General features: G+C 38.5%; 1 pseudogene; it reads right to left on the minus strand.

Annotated features, from left to right (window-relative positions):
- Positions 1-5,459: 5,459 nt before the first annotated feature.
- On the minus strand, positions 5,460-6,655 carry LOC147433520 (uncharacterized; annotated as a pseudogene).
- Positions 6,656-12,618: the final 5,963 nt, after the last annotated feature.

Consider the following 12,618-nt stretch of genomic DNA (forward strand, 5'->3'; position numbering starts at 1 on the left):
ACCTAGCAATCAACTATTGATCGCAAATATTAAAAAACTAAGAAGAATGCTTCGAAATTAGCTAGCTACTTAGTTGCCTACCATATTGGGTACTTGAATAATTTACTAGATAGGTAGGCCAATAGCTACGTAGCTAACTAATTGGTTAATTGCTAGGTTGTCTAGCTATGCCAAACAACATTTAAAAATATGAGAAGCCAAAGTATCTTGTTGCCTAGTTATATATATATATATAGTCTCTTTGACAATAGCTTCTTTATTATCTATATGTGCATGGTTAGGTTAACTACCTACATCGCTAGTTAAGAAGTTGACTGGCTAGTTATTTAGCTAATAAACAGACTGAAAGAAACTAATAGAACAGACTCCTTACATAGCAATTAGAATAGAAATATTTGCATAGATTACTCGCGGGTTATAGTGACTTACACAAAGAACTGAGGATTACAAAGGAGTATATCTCTATCAAAGAATTAGGAAGATACAAGAAAAGGCTTGGTATTTTTTGACGCCCCTTAACTAGCGTTTTGGCTTCTTATATACAAGTTTAGAAATTGTAGTCTTTAGACACGTGGAGTCCCAGGTATAGATATTTTGTGATACCTTTTGAGTAAGTGGGACGATAGTGGGTAGTAAGTGCGAGACAATTGTTACAACTTTAGTAAGTGGGAAGATGATGGTTCATGAGTGGGATACAGCTGGATATCCTTTCGCATGAAAAAGTAACATAGTGGGGAGCTTTTACATTGCTAGGCGTGTCTTGTGTAAATTGTATAAGAGGAAGTATTACTTACAAGTATCATTCACCCCCGCTTTTGATTCGTGAGAGGAGGTCGGCAATGTTATTCTTGTGGCCCGTCACATATTCGTAGGAAATGTCAAAATGACTAAGCTTGTAGGACCAATGGAAAATACGTGCATTCTTTTTCTCTAGAAATCTACTGAAATGTTTAAGATCACTTCGAAGGGTGAAGGGGACTCCCATTAGGAATACGTGCATTCTTTTTCTCTAGAAATCTACTGAAATGTTTAAGATCACTTCGAAGGGTGAAGGGGACTCCCATTAGGAATAATCGGAAGGCCAGCACAGAGTTCACTCCTGCTAATAACTCTCTTTGAATGGAGTGATATTTAACCTCCGGGTCTTTAAAGCGTCCTGATGCCCAAGGACAGATAATGGGTCCATCATTGGTGTCTTCACACAAGATTCCACCCCATGCTTCTTCAGAGGCATCCGAGTACACGATCAAAGGTTTATTTGAAGGGATTTATAAGGGTGGCAAATGATTGCATACCTGCTTGATTTGCTTGATAGTCTTTGTCATTTGCTCATTCCAAAAGAAATGCTGACTTCGTTCGAATTCTTTGAAAACAAGTAGGTCCTTAGCCAAATGTGGGTATTGAGGAGCTGTCCATTGTAAACATCCAATGTATCATTCACCCCCGCTTTTGATTTGTGAGAGGAGGTCGGCAATGTTATGCTTGTGGCCCAGCACATATTCGTAGGAAATGTCAAAATGACTAAGCTTGTAGGACCAACGGAAAATACGTGTATTTTCCACCTTTCCAGCATCCTTTTCCTCTAAAAATCTGATGAAATGTTTAAGATCACTCTGGAGGGTGGAGGGGACTCCCATTAGGAATAATCGAAAGGCCAGCACATAGTTCATTCCTGCTAATAACTCTCTTTGAATGGAGTGATATTTAACCTCCGGGTCTTTAAAGCGTCCTGATGCCCAGTGACAGATAATGGGTCCATCATTGGTGTCTTCACACAAGATTCCACCCCATGCTTCTTCAGAGGCATCCGTGTACACGATCAAAGGTTTCTCTGAAGGGATTTGTAAGGGTGGCAAATTACTGCATACCTGCTTGATTTGCTTGACAGTCTTTGTCATTTGCTCATGCCAAAAGAAATGTTGACTTCGCTCCAATTCTTTGAAAACAAGTAGGTCCTTAGCCAAATGTGGGTACTGAGGAGCTATCCATTGTAAACATCCCACAATTGACTGCATTTGCTTCTTTTTAGTGAATATGTCAGTAAAGCTTTGCAATTTATTGAGAACATGAGATTGCATCCTGATACATCCTGAGAATATTTCAACTCCCAAAAAAGACACCTGGGGTTGACAAAGCTCAATCTTTTTCAAACTTAACACTAGGCCAGTCTTTTGCAATTTGTTAATGAATAGATGCAGATGCTTAACATGGCTAATAATATCCTTGGCATATACCAAGATATCATCAATATACAAAAGTAGAAATTCGTGGCAATCGGCAAAAATCAACTCTATTCTGTCTCGGCATAGTGATGGAGCCGGTTTCAGATCCATTGGCAGAACATTCCATTCGAACATACCTTGTGGTACCACAAAGCTCGTCTTGTGCCTATATGAAGGATGTATTTTAAACTACCAAAAATCACTTTTGAGATTAAATTTAAAGAAAACCCTCTAGTTTTCTATTCTTCGTAGTAATTCATACTTAAGAGGCAACGGAAATCTCCTTGGCTCTAGCCAATCGTTGATAGGCTTATAGTTGATTACAAGCCTCTTCTTCCCTCTTTTCTGTTCCGAATAATTATTGACATAAAACGCTTGATAGGCAAAAGCATTATTGGATGGGGATATCAATCCATCTTTCAGTAGTTGACCAACTTATTCATTACATAGTTTGGTGTCTTTGAAGGACACACCTAGGTGTGTTGCTTTTAACCCACCAGTCGGGGGATTTCCTGGAAGTGAAACCCAATATTCTTCATGTTCCCGAACGGGTTATCACTAGTTTGTTGTGTCAGTAATGCTTGGAATTCTTTTAACCGCTTACAATGTTTAGCCTTTTCTGACGCAAACTAAATGTTGAACCTTTCTTCTTTATCAGGATTAGAAAGAGTGAGAATCATCCCCCCAACAAGAATACCTCGTGATTTGGTGTGAACTTCATAAGTCTGATTTTGAAGTTGAAATTGTGTAGACAAATCAGGTAGCACAAAATGGAGTTACATGTGAGAACAGATTTGCTTCCAAAGTAAGATCAGTATTTGGGTGAGGATGCATATAAAGAGTGATTTGAAACTTAGCACGCCCAAGTGCAATTTTGCATGAAACCACCTTTTGAATTTGTCCTCTAGTATTATTAGCATAGGACACCGTTATTTCAGAGGGTAAACACCGAATAAACTGTGGTGGTACTAAAGCCTGGTTAATGTGAGACATTACTGAACCAGAATCCCAAAGAGCATCAATATGAAATGACTGTGTCTCAGGGAATTTGATCCATACTTCAGAATAGAATGCTCTATTGAATTTAGAATCAAAATGAATAATATCACAAGCATTCAGTGTATGGTCAGGCACCCATTGCTCCATAGGTTCATTAGCAACCTGTTGCAAAGCTGCTAAATCTAAAATATGATTGGCCAAAGCATAAGTATGATCAACTTTGGATTCAATAGCAGCAAGTTGGTTTTCTACCACTTTCATGCGTTGTAGAAATTCTTCACAGCACACATGCACTTGTTGGATAGCCTCCATGATAGCCCTATCATTATTGCTACATACCTGGATGTATTTGGTAGCTTGGTCAAATGGTTGTTGTCTAGAGGTAGAAGCTTCTTCAGTTGTGGCTGGTTGTGCAGGTTTTGTAGGTTGATTTGTTGTAGTCGGGCGACTGTGAGAAGCAGCTCCTTGATCCATTCTTTGCTGCCATTCTTGTTGCTTAACAATCTCTGCGGTTTGTTCAACCATACTTCTGAACAGAGGTAATGGTTGATAGTTCTGCTGTACTTTTTTTTATAAATTCATTTTTAGAGGTCGTGACTCTTTCCTCCATGTTTCTGATTCATCAGTAGTACTGGTAGTAGATTTCTCTTAAGTAGAGGATTCATACCTTTTTTGCATGGGGAAAGCATAGGGTTTTCTTACCATATTGAACATCTTTACACAACTATCATAAGAGAAAACTGGTTCTTCTGGGGGAGTAGACTCAGCAGAAGAGTCTTCAGAAGAAGTGTCAGTATCATCAGAATCATACTAAGTGTATTGTCGAATGGGGAAGTCTTTTTTCTGAAGAACCTTACAATAAACTATCTCATACTCATATCTGTTTTTAAAACAGCATTGCTAAATTTTCTTTTTCTCTTAGGACAGTTAGGTGCAATATGACCAGGTTTGTTGTAGATATAGCATTTTACCTGCTGTCATTCTTCCTGGCTCAGCTTACGCTTTCTTCTCACCACCTTAAAACGTTTGCCATATTTGTTTCTTTGATGTTTGACTTTGCACTTGCATTCTTCATATTGGTTGCATCCAAATTGTTGGGCTTTGGAAAATGGTGCAAAAACTAGAATTGAATCTCTTCACCTGTTTGATATCTCTTTTCACTAGCAATTGAGCACATTCTAAATCTGTGACTTCATTAATGATAAGTTGATATGGGCAATAGAGATGTTTTCATCCAACTGTAGACCTGCAGCTTTACTTCTTTCCTTTATAAGATTTGAAATATCCTCCAGGGAGCTGATACATGAGTTGAGTCATGTGCATTTGATATTTCTTTACCTGAGTCAGATCACAGAGCTTGCTTCTAAAGAAGGCTTCTCTGATGCGATTCTGAATCTTGCTAGTAGACCCTAAGAACTCCATTAAAAGGGCAGCAAAGAACAATGAAATAACATTATCAAAGTTTTCCCTGCCTTCAGGCCCTCCTTACATAATATAGGTCTTACTTTCCACGCTGAGATCATCCCACCATGCTCTCAACATTCCTTGAAATCCAGCAACAATCATAGAAACAGATTGGCATTGAGTTAGGTCTTTATACAGGATCCCATAATGTGCAGAATTGTAAATAAATTCAACCACCTTTCATATCTCTTCCTGGGTAAGACCATCTATTTTCCAATATGGTCATATCTCCAATTTTGCTTACCCCTTTTAAACTAGTAGATGATGATGCTCGGGATTCAACCTTCATTTTCCCTGATTCTTTACTGACAAGATTCATGATCCTAATCTCTTCATCAGTGTTGATATCTGAGTCTTCGTCAGAGGATGCTGTTTGGTTAGGGAAGATTTGGGGTAGGAAGACATCCAGTTCATCCAACTCCATTTCTTCATATTCTACACATGAATCATCTTGGAAAAGAATCCAATCTCTATCTTCTGACAAGATACTGCGTACCTCTTCTCCAAGCTACTGTCTTTCTCACCACGTTTGGACATGTGCATTTACCCCCCACCGAAGATGAGGATCAAAGCCATCGGGGATATCTTCATCAATAAAGGGAGACATATGTAAAGGAAAATGAGAGACAGATTCGATGACTGGCTCATGTAGTACTGCTGAAAGCATCTGACGAAATGTTTTATCTTGACTACTGTTACCAAAAGTAAGAACAGGTTGCTGCTGCATCTTTGATTCAATAGAGAAATCCTGTTTGGCCAATGATACTGGAGTGGTTAGAGAGCTGTCAGTTTAGACAGTATCTGATATTGCAGCACAGCCAGATCCTTGATGGCATTGGTGTGCCAATTTGATGCTGCTTCCAATGGTTGTAATCGAGAATTAGGAGAAGGAAGGATGTAGGGCTGACTGGTTGACAGGTCTTTGTCATTAATAGCATCTTTTGTAAGACAGTCAATTCCATTGATAGCAAAATCAGTAGCTATGATGCGATTACCTAATTTACATCTGAACAGGCCCTCAAAATCCTTATAGGTTTCAGGGTGGATTCATATCACCTTAGGGCAAGCTTTACTAGTAGAGGAGGAGGAAATAGTTGATGCCAGACTATACTGTGGGGGTGCCAGTACTGAGGCAAGTTCCTTTCTAGATTTTGATTTTCCTAGAATCTTGTATTGATCGGTTGAGCCTAATCTTTCAATTCTCATGGGCTCAGTATGTTGAACTTCATTCATAAGTGTTTTAGAGATGTTCAATTTCCACTCAGCAGGAAATTGAACTTCTTGCCATTCCACCATCTGTGGTAGAGTTCCCAAAGTTGTCTCATCAACTTTCATCACTATATTTTGCCCTTTAGATGATTCCTGATCCCTCAAATACCCAGAGTTATACACAGAAGGCACACAAGTATTTATAGTCCTTACCACCATGCGATAAGCTATTTGCAAGTGATTTGTAATGTTTTTCATATCCAATTCATTGGTGTTGATCAGCAAAGAGATCACCTCATTGAAATACGTATCAGTAAGACTGCATGGGAAGTTGGGGAAGCATTCAATATATATCGGTCCGTTAGACAAGCTTCCTTGCAAAATACTGATGGTTTGGTCATTTAGGTTTTTATGCCTAGAGTCAAGTAAGGCTCCTATATAAGATACATTGAGTCCCTTGCAAAACAGAGGGATAATTCCTATGGCTATATAACCTATATGGCCAAACTCTTTAAATCCTTTTCTCAAAATTCGGCTAGCTCTTCAAACAAATGGATTATATGATCATCATTGTCACTATCCTTGATTGTCAGTTTACCATGTGTCTCATGATACAGAGTATTTGCCGATAATGCAAAAACTTTGTTATGCTTGTATACTTGAGAAGTAGATACCTTGGGTGAACTCCATCGTCCTTGAGGAGATTGCTCTTCAATCTCAATATTGTATGTCAGAAGCTTTTTAAACGATGAGATAACCATTTGCAGAACATTCCATTCGACCCTAAACCCTAAACCCTACTCGCTAATTATAGTGGCTTACACAAAGGACTGAGGAAGATACAAGAAAAGGCTTGGTATTTTTCGACGCCCCTTAACAAGCATTTTGGCTTCTTATATACAAGTTTAGAAGTTGTAGTCTTTAGACACGTGGAGTCCCAGGTATAGATATTTTGTGATACCTTCTGAGTAAGTGGGACGATAGTGGGTAGTATGTGCGAGATAGTTGTTACAACTTAGTAAGTGGAAAGATGATGGTTCATGAGTGGGATACAGCTAGATATTCTTTTGCAAGAAAAAGTAACATAGTGGGGAGCTTTACATTGGTAGTCATGTCTTGTGTAAATTGTACAAGAGGAAGTATTTACAAGTAACATTCACTCCCACTTTTGATTTGTGAGAGGAGATCGGCAATGTTATTCTTGTGGCCTGGCACATATTCGTAGAAAATGTCAAAATGACTAAGCTTGTAGGACCGACAGAAAATATGTGTATTTTCCATCTTTCCAGCATTCTTTTCCTCTAAAAATCTGCTGAAATGTTTAAGATCACTCCGGACGGTGAAGGGGACTCCCATCAGGAATAATCGAAAGGCCAGCACAGAGTTCACTCCTGCTAATAACTCTCTTTGAATGGAGTGATATTTAACCTCCGGGTCTTTAAAGCGTCCTGATGCCTAGTGACAGATAATGGGTCCATCATTGGTGTCTTCACACAAGATTCCACCCCATGCTTCTTCAAAGGCATCCGAGTACACGATCAAAGGTTTATATGAAGGGATTTGTAAGGGTGGCAAATGACTGCATACCTGCTTGATTTGCTTGACAGTCTTTGTCATTTTCTCATGCCAAAAGAAATGTTGACTTCGTTCCAATTCTTTGAAAACAAGTAGGTCCTTAGCCAAATGTGGGTAATGAGGAGCTATCCATTGTAAACATCCCACAATTGACTGCATTTGCTTCTTTTTAGTGAATATGTCAGTAAAGCTTTGCAATTTATTGAGAACATGAGATTGCATCCTGATACATCCTGAGAATATTTCAACTCCCAAAAAAGACACCTGGGGTTGACAAAGCTTAATCTTTTTTAAACTTAACACTAGGCCAGTCTTTTGCAATTTGTTAATGAACAGATGCAGATGCTTAACATGGCTAATAATATCCTTGGAAAACCAAGATATCATCAATATACAAAAGTAGAAATTTGCGGCAATCTGTAAAAATCAACTCTATTCTTTCTTGGCATAGTGATGGAGCCGGTTTCAGACCCATTCGCAGAACATTCCATTCGAACATACCTTGCGGTACCACAAAGATCGTCTTGTGTCTATCTGAAGGATGTATTTTAAACTGCCAAAAACCACTTTTGAGATCAAATTTAGAGAAAACCTTGCAGTTTTTTATTCTTTATAGTAATTCATCCTTTAGAGGCAACGGAAATCTCCTTGGCTCTAGCCAATCGTTGATAGGCTTATAGGTGATTACAAGTCTCTTCTTTCCTCTTTTCTGTTCCGAATGATTATTGACATAAAAGGCTTGACAGGCAAAAGCATTATTGGATGGGGATATCAATCCATCTTTCAGTAGTTGACCAACTTCTTCATTACGCAGTTTGGTGTCTTACAAGGACATACCTGGGCGTGTTGCTTTTAACCCAGCAGTCGAGAGATTGCCTGGAAATGAAATCCAATATTCTTTAGTTCCCAGAATGCTAACGGGTTATCACTAGTTTGCTGTGTCAGTAATGCTTTGATTTCTTTTAACTGCTCAGAATGTTTAGCCTTATCTGACGCAAACCAAATGTTGAACCTTTCTGCTTTATCAGGATTAGGAAGAGTGGGAATCATCCCCCCAAGAAGAAGAGTACCTTGTGATTTGGTGTGAGCTTCAAAAGTCTGATTCTGAAGCTAAAATTGTATAGACAAATCAGGTAGCAGAGTGAATGGAGTTATCTGTGAGACCAGATCTACTCCCAAAGTAAGATCATTATTTGGGTGAGGGTGCAGATAAAGAGTGATTTGAAACTTAGCACACCCAAATGCAATTTTGCATGAAACCACCTTTTGAATTTGTCTTCTGGTATTATTAGCATAGGACACCGTTATTCCAGAGGGTAAATACCGAATAAGCTGTGGTGTTACTAAAGCCTGGTTAATGTGAGACATTATTGAACCAGAATCTCAAAGAGCATCAACATGAAATGACTGTGTCTGAGGGAATTTCATCCATACTTCAGGATAGAATGTTCTATTGAATTTAGAATCAAAATTAATAATATCACAAGCACTCAGTGTACAGTCAGGTACCCATTGCTCCATAGGTTCATTAGAAACTTGTTGCAAATCTGCCAAATCTGAAATATGATTGGCCAAAGCATAAGTATGATCATCTTTGGATTCAATAGCAGCGAGTTGGGTTTCTACCACTTTCATGCGTTGCAATAATTCTTCACAGCACACATGCACTTGCTGGATAGCCTCCATGATATCCCTATCATTTTTGCTGCATACCTGGATGTATTCCGCAGCTTGGTCAAATGGTTGTTGTCTAGAGGTAGAAGCTTCTTCAGTTGTGGCTGGTTGTGCAGGTTTTGTAGGTTGATTTGTTGTAGTCGAGTGACTGTGAGAAGCAACTCCTTGATACATTCTTTGCTGCCATTCTTGTTGCTTAACAATCTCTGAGGTTTGTTCAACCATACTTCTAAACAAAGGTAATGGTTGATAGTTCTGTTGTTCTTTTTTTTATAAATTCATTTTTAGAGGTCATGACCCTTTCCTCCAAGTTTCTGATTCATCAGTAGTACTAGTAGTAGATTCCTCTTCAGTAGAATATTCATACCTCTTTTGCCTAGGAAAAGCATAGGGTTTCCTTACCATATTGAACATCTTTACATAACTATCATCAGAGAAAACTGGTTCTTCTGGGGGAGTAGACTCAGCAGAAGAGTCTTCAGAAGAAGTGTCAATATCATCAGAATCATACTGAGTGTATTGTCGAATGGGGAAGTCTTTTTTTTGGAGAACGTTACAATAAACTACCTCATACTCATATCTATTTTTTAAAACAACATTGCCAAATTTCCTTTTTCTCTTATGGCAGTTAGGTGCAATATGACCAAGTTTGTTGCAGATATAGCATTTACATGTTGCCGTTCTTCCTTGCTCAGCTTACGCTTTCTTCTAACCACTTTAAAACGTTTTCCATATTTGTTTCTTTGCTATTTGACTTTGCAGTGGCATTCTTCATATTGCTTGCATCCAAATTTTTGGGCTTTAGTTTCTTTGGTGCAAAAACTAGAATTGAATCCCTTCACCTGTTTGATATCCCTTTTCACTCGCAGAGCACATTCCAAATCTGTGACTTCATTAATGAATAAATTGATATGGGCAATGTTTTCATCCAAATGTAGACCTATAGCTTTAATTCTTTCCTTTATAAGATTTGCAAAAGATTCAGGAAAAGAATTAACATAGTATTGCTTGTACTCAACTTTGGAATATCCTCCAGGGAGCTGATACATGAGTTCAGTCGTGTGCTATTGATATTTCTTTACCTGAGTTAGGTCACAAAGCTTGCTTCTAAAGAAGGCTTCTCTGTTGCAATCGTGAATCTTACTAGTAGACCCTAAGAACTGCATTACAAGGTCAACAAATAACAATGAAATAACATTATCAAAGTTTTCCCTGCCTTCAGGCCCTCCTTGCATAATATAGGTCTTACTTTCCACGCTGAGATCATCCCACCATGCTCTCAACATTCCTTGAAATCCAGCAACAATCATAGAAACAGATTGGCACTGAGTTAGGTCTTTATACAGGATCCCATAATGTGCAGAATTGTAAATAAATTCAACCACCTTTCATATCTCTTCCTAGGTAAGACCATCTATTTTCCAATATGGTCATATCTCCAATTTTGCTTACCCCTTTTAAACTAGTAGACGATGATGCTGGGGATTCAACCTTCATTTTTCATGATTCTTTACTGGCAGGATTCATCATCCTAATCTCTTCATCAGTGCTGATGTCTGAGTCTTCGTTAGAGGATGCTGTTGGGGTAGGAAGACATCCAATTCATCCAACTCCATTTCTTCATATTCTACACATGCATCATCTTGGAAAACAATCGAATCTCTATCTTCTGGCAGGATATTGTGTACCTCTTCTCCAAGCTACTGTCTTTCTGACCAAGTTTGGACCTGTGTATTTACCCCCCACCGGAGATGAGGATCAAAGCCATCGGCGATATCTTCATCAATAAAGGGAGACATATGTAAAGGAAAATGAGAGACAGATTCGATGAGTGGCTCATGTAGTACTAGTGAAAACATCCGAGGAAATGTTTTATCTTGACTACTGTTACCAAAAGTAAGAACAGGTTGTTGCTGCATCTTTGATTCGATAGAGAAAACCTGTCTGGCCAATGATAGTGGAGTGGTTAGAGAGCTGTCAGTTTAGACAGTATCTAATATTGTAGCACAGCTAGATCCTTGATGGCATTGGTGTGCCAATTTGACGCTGCTTCCAATGGTTGTAATCGAGAATTAGGAGAAGGAAGGATGTAGGGTTGACTGGTTGATAGGTCTTTGTCATTAATAGCATCTCTTGTAAGACAGACAATTCTATTGATAGCAAAATTAGTAGCTATGATGCGATTACATAATTTACATCTGAACAGACCCTCGGAATCCTTATAGGTTTCAGGGTGGATTCATATCACCTTAGGGCAAGCTTTACTGGTAGAGGAGGAGGAACTAGTTGATGTCGGACTATATTGTGGGGGTGCCAGGACTGAGGTGAGTTCCTTTCTAGATTTTGATTTTCCTAGAATCTTGTATTGATTGGTTGAGCCTAATCTTTCAATTCTCATGGGCTCATTATGCTGAACTTCATTCATAAGTGTTTTAGAGATGTTCAATTTCCACTCATCAGGAAATTGAACTTCTTGCCATTCCACCATTTCTGGCAGAGTTCCCAAAGTTCTCTCATCAACTTTCATCACTATATTTTTCCCTTTAGATGATTCATGATCCCTCAAATACCCAGAGTTATACACAGAAGGCACACAAGTATTTATAGTCCTTACCACCATGCGATAAGCTATTTGCAAGTGATTTGTAATGTTTTTCATATCCAATCCATTGGTTGTGATCAGCAAAGAGATCAACTCATTGAAATACCTATCAGTAAGGCTGCATGTGAAGATGGGAAAGCATTCAATATATATTGGTCCGCTAGACAAGCTTCCTTGCAAAATACTGATGGTTTGGTCATTTAGGTTTTTATGCCTAGTGTCAAGCAAGGCTCCTATACAAGATACATTGAGTCCCTTGCAAAACAGAGGGATAATTCCTATGGCTATATAACCTATATGGACAAACTGGTGATTTCTCTTTAAAGCTTTTTCTCAAAATTCGGCTAGCTCTTCAAACAAATGGATTATATGATCATCATTGTCACTATCCTTGTCAGTTTACAATGTGTCTCATGATACATAGTCTTTGCCAATAATGCAAAAACTTTGTTATTCTTATAAGTAGATACCTTGGGTAAACGCCATCGTCCTTGAGGAGATTGCTCTTCAATCTCAATATTGTTTGTCAGAAGCTTTTTAAAGGATGAGATAATCATTGGCAGAACATTCCATTTGAACCCTAAACCCTACTCGCGGATTATAGGGGCTTACACAAAGGACTGAGTATTACAAAGGAGTATATCTCTATCAGAGAGTTAGGAACATACAAGAAAAGGCATGGTATTTTTTGACGCCCCTTAACAAGCGTTTTGGCTTCTTATATACAAGTTTAGAAGTTATAGTCTTTAGACACATGGAGTCCCAGGTACATATATTTTGTGCAACCTTTTGAGTAAGTGGGACGATAGTGGGTAGTAAGTGCGAGACAGCTAATATGTAACCATGGATATCTGAGTAATGCATTAATTTTTA

The sequence above is a fragment of the Adiantum capillus-veneris genome, chromosome 19 (assembly GCF_014529385.1).
Source record: "Adiantum capillus-veneris isolate H3 chromosome 19, ASM1452938v2, whole genome shotgun sequence".
Lineage (NCBI taxonomy): Eukaryota > Viridiplantae > Streptophyta > Polypodiopsida > Polypodiales > Pteridaceae > Adiantum > Adiantum capillus-veneris.